The sequence below is a fragment of the Ictidomys tridecemlineatus genome, chromosome 3, assembly GCF_052094955.1.
Source record: "Ictidomys tridecemlineatus isolate mIctTri1 chromosome 3, mIctTri1.hap1, whole genome shotgun sequence".
Lineage (NCBI taxonomy): Eukaryota > Metazoa > Chordata > Mammalia > Rodentia > Sciuridae > Ictidomys > Ictidomys tridecemlineatus.
In genome coordinates, this window is record NC_135479.1 from 16,405,331 (window position 1) to 16,414,997 (window position 9,667).

Consider the following 9,667-nt stretch of genomic DNA (forward strand, 5'->3'; position numbering starts at 1 on the left):
TCTAGGGCCATATTAAATTTGTAAATGCTCTGTAAAGAACATTTTGTAAAGATTTTTCTTTCAAAAAGTTCATCTATCTTTTATAAATATCTGTCCTTTATAAACATATCAGTCAGTATGTTTACATGCATTTATCTAAATTGGATTCTCTGTTATTTACATTGAATTGAACAGCACAGGCTTTAGATGGATGGATACAATTTACATTCTGTCTTTACTGCACACGATTTAGCAAATTACTTGTACTCCCTGAGTCTGTTTTCTGTTCTTCAAGGGTTTTAGGGATTTTAAAATGTATATGTAGCACTTGATAAATGTTGCAATATATAATTCCTTCAGTGATATTACCTGCTCATTTGTATCTTAAAACCCTGCTTTGTAAGCATTTAGAACTTTTATCTCATTTTTAAATTAACGAGTCATTATTGTTTATATATGTGAGAGTATAATGTGATGTTTTAATATATGTACCTTATATGGAATGATTAAATCAAGTTTATAGCCTCAATCACCTCACTTATCTTTTTAGAAATGAGATTTGAAATTTTTTCAGCAGCTCTTAATATAGTACATTATTGTATGCTTTACAATATATTTTAAAATTTAATCCTCCTGTGGGGTGTGGTGGCGCAGGCCTATAATTCCAGAGTTTTAGGAGGCTGAAACGGCGGAATCCAGAGTTCAAAGACAGCCTTGGCAAAAGTGTGGTGCTAAGCAACTCAGTGAGACCTGTCTCTAAATAAAATACAAAATAGGGCTGGGGATGTGGTTTAGTGATCGAGTGCCCTTGAGTTCAATCCCTGGTGCAAAAAAAAAAAATCTATCTGAAACAGTGTACCCTTTGAACAGCATCTCCCAATCTTCAGTTCCTCCCAGCCTCTGACAACCAACATTCTATTATTTCTTTTTCTTTTTTCCTTGAAGTACTGGGGAGGGAGTAAACACAGAGGCCCTTTACCACTGAGCTACATCCCCAACTCCCAGTCCTTTTTTCACTTTTTATTTGAAACAGAGTCTCCTTAAATTGGTGAGGCTGGCCTCCAACTTGATATCCTCTGCCTCAGCCTCCCGAATAGCTCAGATTATAGGCGTCCTTCACCACACCTGAGTCTACTCTCTATTTCTGAGTTTCATCTTCCTGTGCCTTGCATATTTCACTTAGCATAATGTCCATCAAGTTCTTCCATGTTGTCACACACTGCAAGATTTCCTCTTTTAAGGCTAAATATTCAATTTTGTAAATATACCACGTTTTCTTTATCCATTCAGTCATTGATGGACACTTGGATTGATTCCATATCTTGACCATTGTGAATAGTGCATCACCAAGCATGGGTGTGCAGGTGACTCTTTGATAGACTAATTTCAATTCCTTTGGGTATATGCCCAGAAATGTGGTTGCTGGATTATGGTTTCTATTTTTTATCCATTTCTATTTTTTTTTTTATGAACCTCCATCCTGTTTCCAAAATGGCAGCTTTAACTTACATTCCCACCAACAGTGCGCAAGGGTTCCTTTTTATCCACACCCTCACCAACGCTTATTCTTTTTTTCTTACGGCAATTCTAACCAATATGAAGTGATATATCTCATTGTAGCTTTAATTTGCATTTCCCTGATGAGTAGTGATAGAAAGCATTTTTCATATACCAGTGGGCCATTTGTATGTCTTCTTTTGGGAAATGTCTATTTCAGATTCTTTGCCCATTTTTTAATCGAGTTATTTCTTTTCTTGCATTGGGTTGTTAGGGTTCCTTACATATTTTGGATATGATTATCAGATGTATGGTTTGCAAATATTTTCTCCCACTTTGTGGATTGTCTCTTCACTCTGTTAATTATTTCCTTTGCTGTGCAGAAACCTTTTAGTTTGGCGAGGCATGGTGATGCACACTATAATCCCAACAACTCAGGGGGCTGAGGCAGGAGGATTGCAAGTTCAAAACCAGCCTCTTCAACTTAGCAAGGTCCTAAGACACTCAGCAAGACCCTGTCTCTAAATAAAAAAATAAAATGTCTTGGGATGTGTCTCAGTGGTTAAGCACTCCTGGGTTCAATCCCCAATACTAAGAAAAGAAAAAAAAACTTTTAGTTTGTTGCCGTCCTACTTATCTATTTTGGCTTTTGTTGCCTGTACTTTTAGAATCATGTCCAAAAATAATAATAATTGCCCAGGTCAATATCATGGGACTTTTCTCCTGTTCTCTTCTAGTAGTTTCATAGTTTCAGATTTTACATGCAAGTCTTTTATTCATTATCGTTTACTTTTATATATGATATGAGATACAGGTACAATTTCATTCATCCGCATGTTGATATCCAATTTTACCAATACTATTTATTGAAAACATTGTTATTTCCGCATTATGTGTTCTTGGCTCCTTTATCAAAAATAAGTTGTCTATAAATGTGAGGGTTTATTTCTGGACTCCATCCTGCTTTGTTGACCTGTGTTGTCTGTTTTTATACCAATACTCTGCTATTTTCATTATTTTGACTTGGTGTAGTATATTTTGAAGTCAGCATGGTGCCTCCAACTTTGTTCTTTTTGCTCAAGATTGCTTTGCCTTTTGGAGGTCTTAGGATTATTTTTGCTATTTCTGTGGAAAATGTCATTGTAGTTTTGTTAGGGATTGCATTGAACCTGTATATTGTTTTAGATAGTGTGGACGTTTTGACAATATTAATTATCCCAATTCATGAATACAGGATATCTTTCCATCTCTTTGGGTGCTCTTCCATTTATTTCATCATTAGTTTTCAGTATGCAGATCTTTTACTTCCTTGGTTAAATTTATACCTAAGATTTTTGTGCTTGTTCTTGATTTTCGCTATTATAAATGGTATTATTTTTTAAATTTCTTTTTGCTTTCTTGTTTTGGTTTAGTTTTGTTTTGGGGGGGGTGTTGTTTTTGTTTGGGGTTTTTTTGTTGCCATTTTTTGTTTGTTTTTGTACTGGGGATTGAACTCAGGGGCGCTTTAACACTGAGCTACATATCCAGTCCTTTTTACTTTTTTGTAAAAGTAAACTTAGTGAGACAGGGTCTCACTAGTTACCCAGATTGGCATCTTAGTCACCCTCCCAATCACTGGGATTACAGGCTCATGCCAGCACGAGAATAGTTTATTGTTAGTATATAAAACTGCTAGTGATTTTTGCTAACTTTGTATCCAGCAATTTTACTGCATTTTATTATTGGTTCTAGTTGAATCTTTAGAGTTTTCTTTATATGAGATCTTATCATCAATGGAGACAATTTCCCTTCCTCCTTTCCTATTAAGATATCTTTTATTTATTTCTCTGGCTTAATTGCTCTGGCAAGGGACTTCTAGTACCATGTTGAAAAGAAATGGTGAGACGAGGCAAATTTGTCTTTCTCTAATTTTAAGAAAAACTTTCATAGGCCATGGTGTGCAGTGGTGCAAGCCTGTAATCCCAGCAGCTCTAGAGGATTACAAATTCAAAGCCAGCCTCAGCAATAGCTAGGTGCTAAGCAACTCAGTGAGACCCTGTCTCTAAATAAAATACAAAACAGGGCTGGGAATGTGGCTCAGTGGTTGAGTGCCCCTGAGTTTAATCCCTGGTACCAAAAGAAAGAAAAGTTTTCATAATATGTCAACTATGGGTGTGTCATATATGGCCTTTTTTTTGTGTTGGAATTGTTCCTTCTATATACAGTTTCTTCAGTTTTTATCATGAAAGGATGTTGAATTTTGTCAAACACTTTTTCTGCATCAATTGAGATGAATATGGTTTTTTCCTTCATTCTGTTATTATAATGTCTCACATTTAAAGATTTGCATATGTTTACCAAGCTTGCATCCTAAGGATAAATCCTGCATGGTCCTGGTAAATGATCTTTTTCATGTACTGTTGAATATGGTTAGCTGGTTTTTTGAGTTTTTTTTGTTTTTTGGTACCAGGGATTGAACCCAGGGGCGCTGGGTTCATTGAACCAAATCCCCAGCCCTTTTTGTATTTTTTTAAAGGCAGGGTCTCTCTGAGGTGCTGAGAGCCTCACTAAATTGCTGAGGCTGGTTTTGAACTCTTGATCCTCCTGTCTCAGCCTCCAGAGCCACTGGGATTACAGGCATGTGCTACTGTACCCAGCTGATTAGCTGGTATTTTGTTGAGGATTTTTGCATCTGTGTTGATGACATGTTGGGCTGTAATTCTTTAGTACTTTTAAAATGCATATCGATTATCCTCTCTAAAGAGTCTATAAATAAACGATAGTAGAATTAATCTGACATTATTACCCTATGTACATATATGATTATATGACTGATGTGATTCTACAACGTGTACAGCCTGAAGAATGAGAACTTATACTTCGTTTATGTATGATGTGTCAAAATGCATTCTACTGTCATGTATAACTAATTAGAACAAATAATTTTTTAAAAGTCCATTTGCTTAAAATTGCCTTTTGACCTCAAAATGAGACGTGGCTTCAAAACATAAGCCCAAATAGTCCTAATAAAATTGTAATTATTCTCCCATTTTAAAAAAGAGTCTATAAATAACCTAAGTGCTGAGACCAGGTCTTTTATTTTTGTAAACATCCCCAATCTACTTACCTTCCATCCCCAACTCCCAACTTCCCCACTTCCCACTCCTATTTATACTATATATATATTAGTGGAATAAAGTAATTTTTTACCAGTTCATTAAGAATTTTTTTTTTAATTTGGTAGTACTAGGAATTGAACCTAGGGGCTACACCCCCAGCACGTTTTACTTTTTGAGACTAGGTCTCACTAAATTGTTCATACTGATCTCTACTGTAGTCTACCTGCCTCAGCCCACTAAGTAGCTGAGATTATAGACATGAGCCACCACAGAAAGCAAGTATCAAACTACTAATGTGTGAGAATAATGATGGGTTCAGAGTGTGTGCTGATCAACAGAATGTGGAGGCTTACTAAATCCTGAATAACTGTAGCTTGGGGTTCTAAAGTTATTCATGAGTTACTTTGTTATGTATTCATTCCACACCCCCCGAAACCACCAAAGATGTTCTTAGTTAGGATAAGTTAAGATTCAGTTATTTTATCAGTAACAGAAAATTTCTACAAAATCATGACCTAAGATGTGAGAGGGAATTTTACTTCTCTCTCACATTCAAAGCTTGAGTGACAGTTCACTCCAGAGCTGATACTATGTGCCAAGGAGCAGGAGACAGTATTCTTCTGTTTTACTGGTCCACTGACTTTCATCCCAGTGGTGTTTAAGGATGGTATATCAGAGTCGTCTTCAGACAAAAATCCCTCCAAAATTTTTCAAAGTGTGCCCCACAGGTCCTCTTATTCACATAATAGGGTTTCTAATAAGTTTATGGTCTTTGCCCTTTAGCAGAAGTCCAAGGTAAAGAGAGTCATGTATCTCAAAATGATTTGTGAGTCACATTTCTACATGCATGAAGCAGGCTGAGAAAACTATTCAGGTGCAAATATATACTACCTTTCATGAAAGAAAGATGACTTAGAGGGTAAAACCAAGAGTCAAGTGTGAAACCACCATAAAGAATTACTCCCAGATTTTGAAAGAGGACTGCAAGCCTGTAACCAAGTGGATTTCAGAATTTGCTACCGACCAGTAACTTCTGTACACCATCTTTTCTTTTTCTACCTGTTGGAACAGGAGCTTCTAGCAATTGTCCCATATGCCCTATCACTTTATATTGGTTATTGTAGGAGAGGAACATACGATTTTTTCTTTAGTCCACTTCAGATTGATGAGTATGTACTTAAGTAGCTGTACATAGTAATTATACCCAAGAGACTTCATCTGCCCCTGCCCATTTAGAGGAAAAGAGTCTAAAGTTTTTTTTTTTTTTTTGGTACTGAGGATTGAACTCAGGGGCATTCGACCACTGAGCCACATCCCCAGCCCTATTTTGAATTTTATTTAGAGACAGGGCCTCACTGAGTTGCTGAGCACCTCACCATTGCTGAGCCTGGCTTTGAACTCACAATTCTCCTGTCTCAGCCTCTGAATTGCTGGGATTACAGGCATGCACCACTGTACCCAGCAAGAGTCTAAACTTTTTTGAGTTAATACTATAATGGAGTAACATCTTGAGGCCATAAGACTGGTGAGTTTATTTTGTATGTGGGAGAACTATAAATAATTTGTGGACAGTGATGGTTTTAAATATATCCAAAAATACTTGCTGCTGTTAAAAAAAACACAAACTTAGTGGCTTAAACAATGCAAATTTGTTATCTTAGCATTTGTGGAGGTCAGAAGTTCAAAACTGGTCCTACAGGGCTAAAGTCAAAAACTGAAATCCTTCTGGAGGCTGTAGAGGAGTATTCCTTATCTTTTCCAACTTCTACAGGCTATCTGCATGCCTTGACTTCTGGCCATATCACTCTGACCTGCTTTTATCATCTATCTCCTATGTTGATTCTTTTACTCTGACCCATAAGGACCTTTGTGATTACTTTGAACCTCCTTATCTCAAGATCATTAATTATATCAATAAAGTTCTTTATTCCATGCATGGATTCTGGGGGTTAGGAAGTGTATATCACTAGAGTACAATGATTCTGTCCACAGTGTTCCTCTTTCTAAAGGTAGCATCCACTTAAAGATTGGTTGGTAGCAAGTTACTTATAATGAAGTACATCAAAAGTGATGAGGTGACACTTATAAAAAGTAAGTTATGACTTAAAAACTAAGTCAAAAAAAAATGTGGCTTCCTCCTTGCTCTCCTTTGGATACTCACTCTCAGAGAAAACAGAGTGAACATGTCATGCAAACACCCAAGTATTCCTATGAAGATATCCAACCACCATTTGGATATTGGTTTTTTGCCAATAGCCAGCATGGAAATGATGCCTCCTGCCAACAGCCATCAGAGTAAACCATCTTAGAAAAATATTCTCCAGCCCTTTTGAGACTTCAGTTGACTTGCAGTCCTAGTCAACAGTTTGATCTCAGCCTCATGAGAGCTTCTGAGTCAGAACTACCCAACAAAGCCATCACTGAGTTCCTAACTGCAGAAGCTATATAACAATGTTTGTTAAATTGTGAGGTAATGCTGTTTGCAATACAGCAATAGATAGATAACTGATATAATGCCCTAGGTGACATCTTGCTCCATCATGATTGCTTAAGTTCTAGCTATTAGCTCTAAATTCCACCTCAGGAAGAAGGAAAGGGAGAAGAAAGCCATGTTTCTGCCCTTAAATGGCATTATTGGAAGTTTCATGCACCTCTTCCACTTAAATCTCACTGTCTATGAGCTGGACATGGCACATTGAGCTGCAAGAGAGACCTAGAAGGAGAAAACATATACTGGGCTACTTATCAATCCTTGTCACAATGGTGATTGTAAGAATCAGGAAAAGCAAAGTCCAGCCTACACCCATCAGCATTTTCTTTTTTTTTTTTTCCTTAACTAGATATTTCCATTGGCCTTCAAAGCAATAGTTACCCACCCATTACTATGACCTCTCCAAAGAATCATGCCAATTATGCATGAGTCACTGGAAAACCCAGCTAACACATTAGGTAAAACACAATTAATTGTGAAACTTTTTCCTTACAGAGTTTTTTTTTCAGGGACAATACTAAAGAATAATTTACAATGGACGTATTATGTAAAGGCTCTTAAATTTTCTAAGTGCTGCTTTCTGTATGCGTTGTCAGAAAATACAGAACTGACAACAAGTACTTCCTCTATGCAAGAGGTTGGAGGAGCTTCACAATGACATTAACAGCTTCAAGGACGGCAAACACAATCCTAACCTCTCAATCTCCCTTCGTCATACAAACTGTTCTTAGGAAGCCACATCGAGTAGAGTTTTGAATTTTTATTTACTAATATACTTAACCCTAATCACAAACATCTAAGATTGTCTTCTTTGAATATATTAGCCAAATTAAACAAATTGGGAATATATATTTTCAGAAATATACTGTATTAAAAATCAAATAGAAATTATTTTTAAATGGCTTAACTTGCAAAGCATATATTATCATTCCGTTGTATCAGTGTGAAAACTGAGTGCTCTGTAATTACAAATCTGCTTGTAATTGGCCCCAATGGTCATTAGATGGCTCTATTACTATAGAGTTCAGATAACAGAGGCCCAGAACTAAAGTATTACAAATGTGTTTGACATGCAAGAGTCAGGAAAAGCAGAGTCCAGCTAACATCCTTGCACATCTTTCTTTTTTCTTATAAGGTCTCCACTTCTATCCATTTAGTTGCCTGTGATTAAGATATAAATTTTAAAAAATCTCACAAGATTTCAACATAAAAGTGTTGAGAGCCACAGCCAAAGGGGCGATGTTGAGAGCCACAGCCAAAGGGGCCCCAGCAAACTTCCAGCTGCCGGCTGATGATCCAGCTGCCAGCAAACTTCCAGTTGCCGGCTGATGATTGGCTCACAGTGGCCCCAGCAACATCTAGCTGATTGGCTCCTCTGCGGTGATGTTCATTCAGCTAAAATTTGGGGGTCAACAGAGGTGAGGCAAAGAACCTCACACCCCCCCCCCCCGCTGAGACCTCTCCACAGGTGTGGCTGTATACTGGACCGGTAGTCAATGACGGGTAAGATCCAATTACAATGGTACCAACCTAAGACAGGAGGCTGACGCCCTGAGGTCAGCTCATCCGAAGACGGGTAAGGACCATATGTATTGGACAACTTAAGGCAGGCACGGTCCATAAGCCACATGCTTGTTGTTTAAACAGAGAGGGGGAGATGTTGAGAGCCACAGCCAAAGGGGCCCCAGCAAACTTCCAGCTGCCGGCTGATGATCCAGCTGCCAGCAAACTTCCAGTTGCCGGCTGATGATTGGCTCACAGTGGCCCCAGCAACATCTAGCTGATTGGCTCCTCTGCGGTGATGTTCATTGGGCTATTTCCCTGCCCTTCAGACTGCCAGCTGATGATTGGCTCACAGCGGCCCCAGCAACATCTAGCTGATTGGCTCCTCCACGGATCTGCTCATTGGGTGACTTCTTTGGCTCTGCCCACGCAACCCAGCCAATCGGCCTCAGGAGCAGGAGGATTGTGGGAGGTTGAGAGGCTGGTGTGGGGGAGAGAGGCTTGTGGAAGCCGGTGGTGGCAGTTGGGCTCTGAGGGTTTTTCCCTGGAGCTGTTTTGTTTGGCGTTTGTAGTTCTAAAAATAAAGTTAGTTTCTTTTTGACAAGTGGCTCCTGATTTGTGCCAAGCCAGACTTCGGCATTAAAGGATTAGGTCTATATTCATATAATCTTTTTATAATGTTCATTGTGTTACTTTCAAAATGTATATTATGTAAGAAATTTAAGACTCAAAGGCAAAAGTGATGGGAGTGTTTTGTAAAGTTGTTCAATCCCACACTGTCAGTGATCAATAAATTGTAAATAGCAGAAATGAAGTTATAAATTCTACCATCTTATTTTGGCATCCTATAGGATGATAATGTTAATAATTAGATTTTAATCCCAACTCTTGTGAATAAATTCTGTGATAGCCTGCAGTTTGATACACAAAAGAAGTTTTCTTAGGTACCTTCCAAGTATGCTGTTAGTTTTTGTTGTTACAAGATTCCAATCTATTACTGCTTTTAGTTTTTTCATGGAAATATGTGGCTTTGAATGAACTCAAGAAGCCAAAATCACTTAACTTGAAAAATGGATCAAAAGTAGAATTTCATTTTGTG